The 16,146-nt window shown below is 52.3% G+C and overlaps 1 protein-coding gene across 1 annotated transcript in view; it reads right to left on the reverse strand.

Annotated features, from left to right (window-relative positions):
* Nucleotides 1-16,146, reverse strand: part of MEF2D (myocyte enhancer factor 2D) — a 76,406-nt gene that overhangs the window by 49,374 nt on the left and 10,886 nt on the right. The window contains 1 exon segment of the mRNA XM_071726948.1: nucleotides 4,916-4,981. The gene's annotated coding sequence lies outside the window, so the exon portion shown is untranslated.

The following is a 16,146-nucleotide window of genomic DNA, read 5'->3' on the forward strand; positions in this document are numbered from 1 at the left end:
AGGTGCAAACCCAGAGTAGGGGCTTCCTGCATCCCAAACATCACCCCCTATCCCCTCAGGCATCCTCAGGGTCCCCCTGTCCCCCCTGGGGGGTCCCTGCTGCCCCCCCCCTCATGGGAAGGACTGCGATGACTTCTGAGTCCCAAAACGAAACCATCCAAAAAGTCCCAAAACACCCCACACCAAAGGGAACATTTCCCATAGGGACAGGATCCCACCCCTGGGACAGGGGAACGGGGTCCCCAGGGGCAGCTGGACCCAGCTTTACCCCAGGGGGTGTCTGGTTTTCCTCCTTCCCACTCCTTTTCCTGTTTGCCTTCTGGATTTGGGATGGGATGGACACCTCCAGCACTGAGCTGAGCTGGAACCCAGCACCCATGTCCAGCCCCAGCACCCAACTCCATCCCTGGCTCCTGGCACCCACATCCATCCCCAGAACCCTCCATCACATCCATTTCTGGCACCCAGCACCCACATCCATCCCCAGAACCCTCCATCTTCTCCACTCTTGGCACCCAGCACCCATCTCCATCCCTGGCTCCTGACACCCATGTCCATCTCCAGAACCCTCCATCACATCCATTTCTGGCACCCAGCACCCACATCCATCTCCAGCACCCTCCATCATCTCCACTCCTGGCACCCAGCACCCATCTCCATCCCCAGCACCCTCCCTGCCAGGTGTCCCCAGGATCCCCAAGGGGCTGGGCTGTACCCAGACACCACTCCTGTCCCCTGCCTCTCACCCTCTGCATTTTCCTTCCTCACCTCTATTTGGTTTGATTTTAAGCAAAGGAAACCCCTGGATTCCCCACCCCCAGCGCTGAGCCCCGTGCCTCAGTTTCCCCATCCAGCTGGGTCCTGATTTATGGGCAAAGGGTCCTGATTTAGGGGCACTTTGGGGTTTTACCACGAACACAAAGGAAAAAAAAATAATTAGAGGCAGACTCACATCCTAGAGCTGTGACAGGAGGAAAATAAGGGGGGGGAGGGTCTGGGGTAACCACCCCCCCCAGCAGAGCTGCCAAGAGATAAGGAAGAGATAAGGGCTCTAAATTCATCCCCCAGGCTGTGTAAGGTGATGGGGGTGGGAGTGTGGCCAGGCTCTTGATTTGGCTCCCAGCCCCACACCCACACTGCAGGTTTAAAAAAAAAAAAAAAAAAGAAAGAAAGAAAAAAAAGGAAGGAAAAAAAAGGAAAAAAAAAGGAATGGAAAAAAAAAGGAATGAAAAAAAAGGAAGGAATGGGGAAAAAAAAGGAAGGAAAGAAAAAAAAAAAGGAAGGAATGGAAAAAAAAAAAAAAAAAGGAAGGAACAAAAAAAAAACCAGAGGAAGGGGGGGGATTAAATAAATAAATAAGGGAGAAAAGTGCATGCAGAGTTTGACAATAACAAAAAAAAAAAATATATAAAGTGAAAAGGAGCCGGGGAAGGGAAGGGGGGGGGAAATAAAAGGAAACCCAGTTGGGCTGGCAAGGTTTAAAGTGACGCCTGTTTTAAAAAAAGAAGTTTCTAATTTTAACTCTCCAGTGGAAAGAGTGAGAGGTCCTGAGAGCAGCCCCAGGGGCTGGGTCCTTCCCACTCCTCCTGGGAGGAAACGTGGGGTGGGACCCCCCAACCCCCCCAACCCAGCAGCCAGGGACCCCAAAGCTGGTGTGGGGCAGTTTGGGGACACCTGGGGGGGCTCAGAACTTTTTTTGGGGGATGGGAAGGGAGCAGCCACAGCCTCTTGCTTGCTGAGGCTCCCATCAAGGGGGGGACACGATGGGGACACATGGGGGACCCCCAAGGATGAGTCCAGTGCAGGCATTGCTGGCCAAGGTGGCTTTTCCTCAAGGATAAAAAGCTTTGAAGATTTTGTTGGGGTTTTTTTGGTTTTTTTTTTCCTCCCCCACCCCACTCCCTCCTCCGTGGCAAAACAGCAGCTGAGCTCAGAGCAGCAAAGCCACAAAATGTCACCTGGGGACTTCTGAGGTGACCTCCAGCACCACAGCCCAGCAAGGAGCCCATCACTTTCCCCAAGCCACCTCTCTCCCCTTTTCTGGGCAAGAAATGGGGGTTTTGGGGAGCCCACCAGCTGCTTTTTCTGAGCTCACCCTGGAACGAGGGCGAATCCTGAGGGATGCCCCCAGCCCCAAAGCTGCAAACTCCAGGTTCTCTGAGCATTAAACCTCCAGCAGAAGGTGACCCCAGATCTTGCAAGGGCAGAGGAACAAACCTGGGGACCCAAAGGTTCTCCCCAAGCAGCTGCGAATCAGACTGAGGCCACAAAACCTCCCCAAGAGCCCAGCACAAACCCTGCAGAAATCCCACCAGCCACACCATTTACCCCATTACCCAGCAAGACCCCTCCAGGATACCAAAAGTTGATTCCATTAAGCTCACACAAACCCCAGGAGAGTTTCCCCCAGTTGGTGGGCAGAGGGAGATTCTCCTGGAGGACCTGAAATGGGACTCAGGAAGGGCCCAGAAAGACAAAAATCCCACCAGCCACCCCATTTACCCAGCACAGCAGCAAGACCCCACCAGGACACCAAAAGTTGATTCCATTGAACTCACACAGACCCTGGAAGAGTTTTCCCCAGCAGATGCTGTTGGGGAGAGGGAGGTTCTCCTGCTGCACCTAAAATGGGGCTGAGGAAGGGCTCAGGAAGGCAAAAATCCCACCAGCCACCCCATTTACTCAGCATTTCTGCAGCAAGACCCCTCCAGGACACCAAAAATTGATTCCATTGAGCTCACACAGACCCCAGGAGAGTTTCCCCCAGCTGGTGGGCAGAGGGAGGTTCTCCTGGAGGACCTAAAATGGGGCTGAGGAAAGGCTCAGGAAGCAAAAAATCCCACCAGCCACCCCATTTACCCAGCACAGCTGCAGCGAGACCCCTCCAGGACACCAAAAGTTGATTCCATTGAGCTCACACAGACCCTGGAAGAGTTTTCCCCAGCAGATGCTGTTGGGGAGAGGGAGGTTCTCCTGCTGCACCTAAAATGGGGCTGAGGAAGGGCACAGAAAGCCCAAAGTCCCCGTGCTGATGGGCAGTGATGCTGCCCAGCACGGGATGTGAGGATGTGGGGGGAACCTCCCCGTGCTGCTGGTCTCACACTTCCCAGGCTGGGTCAAGCTCCTCCTCCTCCTCCTCCTCCTCCTCCTCCTTCGGTGAGGAAAAGGGGCTGAGTTTCAATGCAGTCCCTGGAGCTGCTTTTCCAAATCCTCCTCCTCCCCCTAAGCTCCCCGGAGCCATCCAAGGCTGAAGCTGCAGAAGGGGCTGAGCTGCTCCTCCCCTGCTCAAAACTCTCTGCTGGCAGCAGGGGTTCTGCAGGAAGATGCTGCCAACCCGAAAAAAAAAAAAAAAAAAATTAAAAAAAAGACAAACTGGAATTTGTGTGAACCTAAAAAAAAAAAAATAAAAAATAAGGACCTGCTGGAGCTGGTGGATCCCAACTCCAGCAGGATTTTGGGGAAAAAAATCCCAGAGGGATGGCAGAGGCTGGGATAGGGGGGTGGGGATGGTGCATTTGGAGCCACGCAGGGTCCCCAGCCCCATCCTCCATCCCTCCACTGCATTCCACAGCCAGAATCCATAAGCATTCCAGCTTCTCTGTGCCCAGAGGCAGCATCCTCCAGCCCCGATGCCTGCAGAGCTTTTGGTTTCCCTGAGCAAAACCACCCCAGACAAAGCCTTGGCCATGACCTTGCAGAGGGGATGCTCTCCCCAGCCAAATAAAGGACCTGTCCCATCCCCAGCACTAAAAAGCCAAATCCAACCCAGCCAAACTCACCACAACCCCCCCCCCATCCCTCATCTCCGGAGCTGGGGGCAGAGGATTGTTTAAAATTTTTCTTTTTATTGATTTCCATCTGGGGTACAGGAGGTGCCTCCTCCCTGCCACAACCTCCCTGCAAACCCTGCCCAGAACTGCAAGGAAGAGGCAGAGAAAGTCGAGGAGGGAGAAAAAAAACCAAGCAGAGGAACCTGAACCAAGAGCACCTGAACAGCAGGGAAGGAAAGGGGGGAAATAATTGGGGTTTTGGGCCCCAAATCTTGGCACTGACCCCCCCGCTTTGCAAAAGAAAAAAAAAAAACCCAACCACACAGAGCCCCAAACCAAAGTCGGGGCAGAAAAGCAGAATATGGGTGTTGGAGAACCTCAGAGGCACCCACCATTGGGTGCAGGGCTGCAGGACCTGGAATGGGTGCCACCTCCTCCCCAGCTTTGGGAACACCCCAGCACCCATGGGTGCCACCTCCTTCCCAATTTGGGTGGAACCCCAGCACCCATGGGTGCCACCTCCCTCCCAATTTGGGTGGAACCCCAGCACCCATGGGTGCCACCTCCTTCCCAATTCGGGTGGAACCCCAGCACCCATGGGTGCCACCTCCTTCCCAGTTTGGGTGGAACCCCAGCACCCATGGGTGCCACCTCCCTCCCAATTTGGGTGGAACCCCAGCACCCATGGGTGCCACCTCCTTCCCAGTTTGGGTGGAACCCCAGCACCCATGGGTGCCACCTCCTTCCCAGTTTGAGTGGAACCCCAGCACCCATGGGTGCCACCTCCTTCCCATTTCGGGTGGAACCCCAGCACCCATGGGTGCCACCTCCTTCCCAGCTTTGGGAGCACCCCAGCACCCACAGCAGAGCCAGCAGGACCTGCAGCTGCCACCAGAGCAGGGCTGGAGGGTCCCATCCTGCACCCATGTGGGGTGACCCAGGCCCCCAAGGGGGTCCTGTCCTGGGGGAAACTCCAGAGGTGAAAATTCCCTGGGGTTTGGAGCAACCTGAGCTGGGAGGGCAGGATGAGCTTGGAGGCCCCTCCATCCCAAACCTCTCCATCATCCTGGGATTCCACGACCCTTGGGAAGTGAAGCCAAGGGGAAAGGCAGCGAGGACCCCAGGGTTGGGGTCTCCTCTCCTACCTTCTATGCAGCCTCCTGCATCTTCTGCTCCCAGCAGAGGACGAGCTGCAGCCACTGCTCCTCAAACTGCAAGGAAAAGGCAACCAAGCATCAGCCTGGGGGACAAGGACAAGGACAGGGCTCAAAAAAACCCCAGAGGGGACAGCAAAGCTCTCCAGGTCCCTGTCACAGCAGCCCTGGCTGGGACCTTGCCCTGAGGCTCTGAAATGCAGAACCCTAACCCAGTGGCTGGGGGTGGGATGGGGTGGGATGGGATGGGATGGGATGGGATGGGGTGGAGGAACCCAGGGGACCACAAAAGGAAGGGATGGGTGTAAAGAACCCAGGAGAAAAGGGACTAAAAGGTACTAAAAAGGGACTAAAAGGAGCCACAAAATGAAAATTATCCTGAAGAAAGGAAGAGTTGTTCGAGGTTTCAGGTGAACTTTGTGGTCTCTGTGAAGCCCCCTGGAGCTGCTTCCTCCCTGCAGCACAGCCCAGAGCTCCCCAAACCAAACCCCCCCAGCCCAGGAGGGACCCTGCCTGCCAAATCCCCCTCCCCTGCAACTCAGAGATGGGGGAGAAGGGCAGAGGTTTGGGGCAGCTTTCTGCTTGGTGGGGTGGGGGGACCCTGTGCAGAGTCTGGTGAGTCAGAGGGATGGCACCAAAAGGGAAACTGAGGCACGGAGGCTCCCGGAGCTGAGCTCACCCCCCAACCCCTGCAACAGAGGAACTGTGCTCAGCTTTTTGGCCTCCCCTTTAACCTGTCCCCCCCCCCAGGGACACCTCATTCCCTTCCAAAATTCACTTGGAACAGAGCTGGAGAGCAGGGTTCCCACCCCTCCCCCCTGAGGAGCTGCATGGAGGGGGCACCCCCCCCCCCCAAAAAAAAAAAAAAGGGTACAAGCAGCTCTGCAGCCTCCCCAGGGCACCAAACCCCCCCTGCCCAGGTTTCCCAGCACCAGGGATGAGTTAATAATAATATAATAATATAAATGTAAATATAATAAAATAAAAATAAAAATAAAAAATAATATTAATATAATAAGAATAATAACAACAACAATAAAGCATCTGACAAAACAAATGATGAGGTGGGGACAAGGACACCTGCACAAGTGTCACCTGGACAAGTGCCACATCCCCCAGCCAGGGCAGGGGATGCTGTTTCTGCCACTTTCTGCCTCAACATGGAGGGGGGGCAGGGGCTGATTCTCTGCCCATTCCCCCTCCCCCAGGACAAACCCTGGTGTCCCCTCCCAGGGACATCGGGGTGACCAGGAGCACCCAGGGAGCTGCAGGAGCTCAGCACCCATCCTGCAGGTGCTGTCCCCACCCTGATGGCTCTCACATCACCCTGGCAGAGCACCCACCCCCCAGACCCTCCCCCCCAGCCTGGGACCATGGGCTGGGTGGAGGATGTGTGAAAATGGGGCCCTGGTTCTGTGCAAGGGGGACCCAAACCCCCCCCTTTGTCACCTCCACCACCTCCTGGGGTTGGAACAGGGGACACAGGGCCAAGCAAAACCCCCTGAATGGGGAGGAATCACAGAACCACGGATGGGGTTGGGTTGGAAGGGACCTTAAAGCCCCCCCAGTGCCCCCCCTGCCATGGGCAGGGACCCCTCCCCCAGCCCAGGGGGCTCCAAGCCCCATCCAAAATCCAACATTTCCAGGGATGAGGAACAACCTTTGCCTTGTCCCCTTGCTGGGGACAGTGACTGTCCCTGGGCTGAAGTCTCCTCTGGTACCTCCAGGCTGGGAGGGGACCCTGGTGCTGCTCAGCTGAACGAGGAAATGGGAATTTATCACAGAATCCTGGGATGGAGGGACCATAAATCCTCCCCAGTGCCCCCCCTGCCATGGGCAGGGACCCCTCCCACAGCCCAGGGGGCTCCAAGCCCCATCCCAGCTCCAACATTCCCAGGGATGGGGCAGCCACAGCTTCTGGGGGTGACCTGGGGCTCAGCACCCTCAAATTCAAGAATTTCTTCCCAATGTCCAACCTCCATTTCCCCTTTTCCAATTTCAAGCCACTCTCTAATGAGAATATATGATACAAATAATGAGAACTTGGGGTGAGATCCAGAACCAGAGAATCATGGAATGGGTTGGGTTGGAAGGAACCAGAAAACTCCCCCAGTGCCCCCCCTGCCATGGGCAGGGACCCCTCCCCCAGCCCAGGGGGCTCCAAGCCCCATCCAAGCTCCAGGGATGCTCCAAGCTCCAACATTTCCAGGGATGGGGCAGCCACTTCCAAGATCTTCCAGTGGCTCCTCAGATTTTGTGTTTTAAAGAGAGAAATGGGGAGAGGCAGAAGAAAAAATTATTCTCCAACCATTCTGTTATTTTCTAAGCTGGGGCAGGGGGGAAATCAGAGAGGGGAGGGATGGAGGAGGCAAAGCCACGTGAATTCCTCTTGTTAAGTACAAAAAAAAAAAAAAAATAAAATAAGGGGAGGAAAAGGGGAATGAGAAGCTTTTTGTCCAGCTTCCAGGCAGAAATGCTGAGCAGACAAGAAAATTGTTCCTGTTTGAAACCCAAAGCTTTGGTTTCACCCAGCAACAAAGCAAAACACCTCGGGTGGTGCAGGAAAACCTCCCAGCTGGGGGTGGGGGGAAGCTCCTGGGACCCCCCCAGCTTTTGAACTGCTGCAAGCTGAGGCTGCTGGAGCTGCTGCTACCTGCCTGGAAAAATCCTGGATGCAGGAAGGATCCCTGGATGAGCAGGGAGAAATGTTGGGAACTTCCCTGGGTACCTGCTCAGCTGATGCTCAGGAATGTCACAGCCAAGCTTTGCTGATATCCCCCCCAAAAATAATAAAAAATTATATATACACACAAATACTTCTCTCCATAGATAGATACACATCTCCCAAATATCCCCTCGTATCCATCTCCTCCCAAACTTCCACCCCCCACGGCTCCACGGGGCTGGGAGGCCAAGTGGGAGGCGCAGATTGCGGAGGGGAAGAGGAGACCACGACCTCTCCTTCCCCTTTTTCTTGGGTTTCCTCCAGCAACGGCCTCGAGGCCACAAATATTTGGATGCCAAACCCAAACTTCTCCATCCCCCAGCTCCCTCCTCCTCTGCTGGGGGCTGCAGGACCCCCCACCCTAAACCAGGAGGACCCCAGAGCCCAACTCCTGTGCCACAGGGGGCTGGGGGAGGTCCCAGCCAGGCTCAGCTCCAGCAGAAGCAAAACCATAAAAAATGAAAAAAAAAAAAAAAAAGGAAAAATCCCTTTCTCCATTTCTCCTAAAACCACAGCATCTCAGCCATGGCTTGGCCTCTGCACCCCCCACCAGGGCTTCATTAGGCCTGATGGGTCCTTTCCAGTTGGGTTTCCTCTAGGTTGACACCCAAGGGTGGGCAGGGACCCCTCCCCCAGCCCAGAGGGCTCCAAGCCCCATCCAACCTCCAACATTCCCAGGGATGGGGCAGCCACAGCTTCTGGGGGTGACCTGGGGCTCAGCACCCTCACCCCAAAGAGTTTCTCCCCAAAATCTTCCATCCAAACCCTTCCCCCTCATCCCATCCCTCCAAGCCCTGGTCCCAGGTCCCCTTCTGAAGGTGCCACCAGGGATGGGCAGGGTGGGCACTGCAGGGGGGGGTCCCCTCCCCTGCTCCTCGAGGTCACCTTGGGGAGGTTTTGCTCCCACCAGGGGGTCCCTGCCCAAACCCAACCCCTGGGGGGGCTCAGGGTGCTCGCTCCCCACCTGCACCCAGGGACGGTCCCAGGGGACAAGGAGGTGGCACAGCTGCCACCACCCCTGCCAGGAGCTGGGGACACCAGAGGGTGCTGGGGGACATTAGAGGGTGCAGGAGGTGACAGGGAGAAGGGTGCAGGGGGACACTGGAAGGTGGAGGGGGTGACAGTGAGGAGGGTGCTGGGGGGGACAGGGAGGAGGGTGCTGGGGGGGACAGGGAGGAGGGTGCTGGGGGTGACAGGGAGGAGGGTGCTGGGGGGGACAGGGAGGAGGGTGCTGGGGGACATCAGGGGGTGCAGGGGGGGACAGGGAGGAGGGTGGAGGGGGGGACAGGGAGGAGGGTGCTGGGGGACACCAGAGCCACCAAGTTTCACTCTCGAGTTCCCCCTGGAGATGCAGAACTGAAACCTCCAGCTGGATGGATGGGGGGGGGGGGGGGACACCAGGACCTGCCAAGGGTTTCAGAGCAAAGCCACCCCCCCCACGTCACCCAGGGGTGGGCAGGGGACCCCCAGTGGGATGGTCCCACTGCCCCAAGGAAACAGAGCAGGGAAACTGAGGCACGGGGAGGGGAGGCAAAGGGCAGAGCTGAAAACACAAACATCTCCCTGCCCAAATCCTGGGTAATTCCCCCCAAAAAAGCCTCTCCCTTCCTTCCTTGTCCCACTCTGCACCCCCCCAGCAGCAGGAGGTCCCCAGGGGACACCAAAACTGAGCACAAGCCCAGTGTGTGCCCAGGTGGCCAAAGTGGCCACCAACATCCTGGCTGGGACCAGCAGGGAGCATCCCCTGAGCTGGGCAGTGAGGAGGCTGCACCCCAAATCCTGGGGACCCCTGAGGACAAGGACATGGGGGGACAGGTCCAAAATCCAGGGCTGGGGAGCCAGGGTCAGGTGGCAGGAGATGGAAGGGGCCAGGCAGGATGCAGAGAATGTAAATAATGTAAATAATGTAAATAATATAAATAATATAAATAAATATAAATAAAATAAATATAAATAACATAAATAATATAAATCATATAATAATATAAATAATATAATGATATAAAATAATATGAAATAAATAAAATATCAGAAATAATCTAAATAATATAAATAACCTAAATAATATAAATAATATAATAATATAAAATAATATAAAATAAATAAAATAAATATCAGAAATAACCTAAATAATATAAATAATATAATAATATAAATAATATAATAATATAAAATAATATAAAATAAAATAAATATCAGAAACAACCTAAATAATATAAATAACCTAAATAATATAAATAATATGAAATAATATAAATAAAATAATAAAAATAAAATAAATAACAGAAATTAACGTAAATAACATAAATAATATAAATAACATATATAAAATAATATAAATAATATAAAATAAGTAACATAAATAATAGAAATGCTCCCAGGCAGAGCCCAGGTCCCCTCAGCACCCTGCTCTGCTGTCACCTCACTCAGCAGCCACCAGCCCTGGGGACATCTGGCACTGAGCTGGCTCTGTCCCTGCTCCCCCCCCATGGAAACCCAACAAACACCTTCACCCAAACCCTATCTCCTTGTGCAAACCCCATCCCCTTGTGCAAGCCCTGACAGCTTGTGCAAACCCTATCTCCTTGTGCAAACCCCATCCCCCTTGTGCAAACCCCATGTGAAAACCCCACATCTTGTGCAAACCCTGACCCCTTGTGCAAACTCCACCCCTTCTGCAAACCCCATGTGCAAACCCCATCTCCTTGTGCAAACCCCATCCCCATGTGCAAACCCCATCTCCTTATGCAAATCCCTCGTGCAAGCCTGACCCCTTGTGCAAACCCTGACCCCTTGTGCAAACCCTGACCCCTTGTGCAAACCTCATCCTCTTGTGCAAACCCCATGTGCAAACCCCATCCCCTTGTGCAAGCCTGACCCCTTGTACAAACCCCATCCCCTTGTGCAAACCCTGACCCCTTGTGCAAATACCATGTGCAAACCCCATCCCCTTGTGCAAATCCCATCCCCTTGTGCAAACCCTTACCCCTCATGCAAGCCTGACCCCTTGTGCAAACCCCAGCCCCTTGTGCAAACCCCATGTGCAAGCCCCACCCCCTTTTGCAAACCCCAACCTCTTGTGCAAGCCCTGACCCCTCGTGCAAACCCCAATCCAAGTGTGCACCCCCCCCCCAGAAGCTGCAGACTAAAACCAGCCCAGAGGTGCCCCAAATCCACAGGTTTGAGCCCCAAAAAAACCCCCTGGGCCCTCAGCAAATCTCCTTCTCCTTCCCAGATTTCTCACCCAAGGATTTTTTTTTAGGAAAAAAAAAAAAAAACCCATGAAACATTTTCACATTCAGTGCTGTTGTCAGCAACTCCCACACCACCCCCACCCCCCCACTGCCAGGAGGGGATTTTATAGGCACCTAGAGAAAAAAAAAAAAAGGAAAAAAAAAGAAAAACTCAAGAAAAAAAAAAAGAAAAATCAACCCAGCTGCACAAATCTGGAGGAAACTGCCCCAAATTCTTTGGGGGGGGAAGAAAATCCCAGCACTTCCAACAAATCCACCCTGAGGAGCCTTGGTAAAATCCCACCTCCCAAACACAACCTGAACAGGGCAGTAAATGGAATTAAAAAAAAAAAAAAGAAAGGAAAAAAAAGGAAAAAAAGGAAAAAAGGAGAAAAGAGAGAAAAGAGAAAAAGGAAAAAAGAGAAAAAAGGAAAAAAAAGAAACAAGAGAAAAAAGAGGAAAAAGAAAAAAAGAAGAAAGAGAAAAAAGAGGAAAAAGAAAAAAAGAAAAAAGAGAAAAAAGACGAAAAAGAAAAAAGAGAAAAAAGAGGAAAAAGAAAAAAGAGAAAAGAGAAAAAAGAGAAAAAGGAAAAAAAGAAAAAATAATAAAGAGAAAAAAGAAAAGAAAAAAAAGAGAAAAAAGAAAGAAAGAAAAAAGAAAAAAGAGAAAAAAGAAAAAAGAAGAGAAAAAAGAGAAGAAAGAAAAAGAAGAAAGAGAAAAAAGGAAAAAAGAAAAAAAGAAAAAAGAGGAAAAAAAAGGATTTATTGAGTCTTTGCAGCCACTGGAAAACCTCAGTGCTGAGAAAGGTGCTGGGGCAGCAGCCTCCTGTCCCTCAGCATCCTTGGGGTTTTTTGCCCTGATTTTTTTTCCCCCTAAAAACTTGATTTTCTTCCCATCCCAGCCTGGGAATTCTGACATTTAAAGGAAAAATGGAAACAGGAGGGGGGAGAAGAGGTTCCGAGGCCTGGGAGTCAGTTAAAGCAAAGGGAAAGTCAGGTTTTAAAAAACCTCTTTTCACTTCGAGTTTTCTCCCATTTTTTTGCACAGGAGGAAAAAAAAAAAAAAACCAAAAAACAATTCCAGCAGATCCCTGAGCTCAGCCCCGTGGGGGGATCCTGGGGAGTTTGGGAATGGAAAGGAGAATTAAAATAAAAATAAAAAAAATAATAAAAGAGCACAGAGGAAGAGTTTGTTCCCTTCTCCAGCCCTGGGCAAACTTTGGGATGCAGCAGGAAGGGGGAAAGAGAGGAGAGAGGGGAGGGAGGGGGAAAAGGGGAAAGAAGGAAAGGGGAAAGAAGGGGGAAAAAGGAAAGGGAAAAGAAGGAAATGGAAAAGAAGGGGAAAGAAGGAAGGGGGAAAAAGGAAAGGGGAAAGAAGGAAGGAGGAAGAAGGAAAGGGAAAAGAAGGAAAGGGAAAGGAAGGGGAAAGAAGGAAGGGGGAAAAAGGAAAGGGGATTGAAGGGGAACGAAGGAAGGGGGGGGAAGGAAAGGGGAAAGAAAGAAAGAAAGGGAAAAGAAGGAAAGAGAAAAGAGGGGGAAAGAAGGAAAGGGAAGAGGGGGAAGGAAATGGGAAATAAGGAAAGGGAAGAGAAGGGGAAAGAAGGGGAAAGAAGGAAAGGGAAAAAGCAGGGGAAAGAAGGAAAGGGGAAAGAAGGGGAAAGAAGGAAGGGGGGGGGAAGGAAAGGGGAAAGAAGGAAAGGGAAAAGAGGGGGAAGGAAATGGGAAATAAGGAAAGGGAAAAGAAGGGGAAAGAAGGGTAAAGAAGGAAAGGGGAAAGGAGGAGCAGCATCCAGCAGCACACCAGAGGTTCCAACCTCATCAGATCCAAAGGGACTCATCCACCTCCCAATCCAGAGCAGGGAGGAGCCCCTTGGATGCCATGCCCAGAGCCCATAAATCACAGGATGGAAAAAAAAAAAAAAAAAAAAAAAAAAAAAAAAAAAAAAAAAAAGACTTGCATTTGCCCTATTTCTTATCTGCTTGCAAACTGCCCTGCTTTCCCAGCTGCAAAGGCAGCAGCAGCTCCTCTGTTCCCAAGAATTCCAGCAAAGCCATGACCTCTTTCCAGGATCGTACAGTATATGGTGGCCGGGAGCCAGGGCTAATTATAGGCCCAGGAAAAAGGGGAGAGAAGCTTTTTGGAAAAGCTCTCCCTTCCCAAAAGCACAGCCCTGGCTGAGCCCACCCCAAAGGGAAACCCTGAGGGCTCAGCCCCTTTGCTGGAAGGATAAAAAAAGGGGAAATCATGGCTCAGGATAGGGCCCAGCACTCTGGGAGCTCCAGGGGGGGATAAAAGGCCCCCCCCAGCCTCCAGCAAAGCTTCAGGAATAAATAAATACAGCAAGAAACAAAAATGCCCAAATCCCACATCCCCTTCGGAGACCCCCGTGGAGATCCCACCTCCTGGAGCCCCTCACCGTGTCCTCGTGCCCTGGCAGCTGCCAAACGGCACAACCCAGAGACGTTCCCACACCCAGAGGGAAATAAATGTCCATGAAACACCTCTCACAGCCCAGCCAAGGCTCCAGGGGGAACCCTGGGTGCTTTCAGCCGTTTCTCTTTGGGTGGACAATGTCCCTGAAGTCCCCTCTGGAGCTGGCGTGGTGACAGGGACAAGGACACGGCCACACACATCCCCCTGGGACCTTTCAGCCATCAGGAGCCTGGGCAGGAAAGCACCAAGATTGCAAATTTATTTTTTTTTAACCACCAGAGCCACATTTTGACACCAAAACGAAACGACAGGGAAGAGGGAAAAAAAAATAAAAATCCCATTCCCCTTTTTTACCAGGGCCTGGAGGGATGGGATGAGGGGGAAGGGTTTCCAGCTGCAAGAGGGGAGATGGAGAGGAGATCTTGGGGAGGGAGGGAGAAATTCTTTGGGGTGAGGGTGCTGAGCCCCAGGTCACCCCCAGAAGCTGTGGCTGCCCCATCCCTGGGAATGTTGGAGCTTGGATGGGGCTTGGAGCCCCCTGGGCTGTGGGAGGGGTCCCTGCCCATGGCAGGGGGGGCACTGGATGAGTTTTCTGGTCCCTTCCAACCCAACCCATTCCATGATTCTCTGGTTCTGGATCTCACCCCAAGTTCTCATTATTTGTATCATATATTCTCATTAGAGAGTGGCTTGAAATTGGAAAAGGGGAAATGGAGGTTGGACATTAGGAAGAAATTCTTTGGGGTGAGGGTGCTGAGCCCCAGGTCACCCCCAGAAGCTGTGGCTGCCCCATCCCTGGAAATGTTGGAGCTGGGATGGGGCTTGGAGCCCCCTGGGCTGGGGGAGGGGTCCCTGCCCATGGCAGGGGGTGCACTGGGGGGGATTTAAGGTCCCTTCCAACCCAACCCATTCCATGGTTCCCATCTGGCACTCCCTCCTTTTGGGGTCTCCCAGCAGAGCTGAGCCCCCCCCCCGGTGCCACTGCCACATCCCGGCCACACGTGGCCCTTGGTGACAGGGACAGAGCCCCTTGGCACCCCAGCTCTAAGCCCTAACGGGATAACAAGCTCACAATGCAATCCTAATGAAGGATTAACAAAATGCACTCTAAAGAGATTAAGGCTGAGTGCAGCCCTGAAACTTCTTTTTTTTTTTTTTTTTTTTTTTCCTTTCCTTTTTTTTCCCAAAGCCCCGCAGAGGTGAGACCCAGATCCCAACCCAGCTGGCACCCTGCACCCAGCTCTGTGTTGGAATGAAATGATCTTTAAGGCTCTTTTCCACCCCCAAAACCCTCCTGGGATTCAAGGTGATGGTTTTAGGAGGATGGTTTTTCCACCACAGTCGTGCAAGGAGGGGCCGGGGGCTGCGAAAAGGAGGAACACAGACACCAAAATAAAATAATAAAATAAAAAAATAAAATAAAATAAAATAAAATAAAATAAAATAAAATAAAATAAAATAAAATAAAATAAAATAAAATACTGCTGGTGGCCCCTGCAAGCCCTGCCCCAGGCACATGAAAAGCAAACCAGAGCCTCCCTTCATCTCTCCTTTCCCACTCCAGCCCCTTCCCATCTGCATCCCAGCTGGAAAAGGAGCAGGGAATGATGCTCTCCAGCCCCTTCCCAAGGAGTGGTTCTGTTATCCAGCCCAGCCAGAGCTTTCCAGGGAGCCCCAGGGAAGCAGGTACTCAGCTCCCAGCCAGGGAAAAGTTATTAATATTCATTTCTTGGCTCTACCCAAAGCAAGAAATCAGCCCTGGTCTTCAAGAGCCCCAAAGGTCAGGAGCCTGGTTACCCCCCCCCCCCATAAATAGAATAAAAAATAGAAATCACCACATTTGGGCTTGTTTGGGGGGGGTGGGGGTTTGACCACTCATATTTTTCCCACAAAAGCCCCAAAACTTTCTCCACCCAAGAAAAGCAACGTGACTCCCACCCCATCGCTCCAGGAGAAATCCCAGGAAAAGGGGAAGGGGGGAGGGGGTTATGGGGCTGCTGCCTGAACACCCCCCCCCCCTTTTTCAGCCCAGGAGGAGGAGGTGGGGATCTCACAAACATCTTCCCCCCCCCCAAGAGGCTCCAAAAGAAATCAAGTGAAGATGTTTGGAGCGGATCCAGATGTTTACCAGTGACGCACACGGGGGTATAAATAATTATCCGGTAGGAATTCTGTTCACAGGCAGCTCCCCCTTATCTCATCAGATCTCAAACGATTCCCCCCCCCTGCTCCCCCCCTCCCCTGCTGAAAAAAGTCTTGAGAAAACCAGATGTGAGATCTAAAAAAAAAAAAATGGGGAAAAAAAAAAAAACCCTCACCAGGGGCAGCGATTTCATCCCTGGAGGCTCCAGGGCTGCCAGGACTCAGCTCCTGGGGGGAGGATTTTGCCCCATCCTGGGAGCACTGGAAAAGGGATGGGGGCTGTGAGAGGGAGGTGGCACCTGTGGGGACAGGAGGTGGCACCTGGAGGGACAGGAGGTGGCACCTGGAGGGACAGGAGGTGGCCAAGCCACCCACCAGATGCCTCCAGAAGCTGCTCCGAACACCCTGGGTCCAACAAAATCCTCCCCTGTCCAGGTACCACCTGGTGACAATTGCCTAAAATTACCTAAAAAATAAATAAAAATAAAATAAAAGCCCTGAGTGGCAGAGGGGGACAGGGACAGTGGCAAAGCCACCAGGGCCACCAGCACGGCCGGGCAGCTCGAGGGGTTGAGTGTGAGAGAAAAACAGGGAGAAAAAAAAATAAAGGTTTTAACAGCACCAAAAAAATAATAACCAAGCCAAATAACTCCACCTGAAGGGGGTGGGGGAAGCTGTCATGGGAGGTG

Source organism: Heliangelus exortis, chromosome 27, assembly GCF_036169615.1.
Source record: "Heliangelus exortis chromosome 27, bHelExo1.hap1, whole genome shotgun sequence".
In the NCBI taxonomy this organism is placed as follows: domain Eukaryota; kingdom Metazoa; phylum Chordata; class Aves; order Apodiformes; family Trochilidae; genus Heliangelus; species Heliangelus exortis.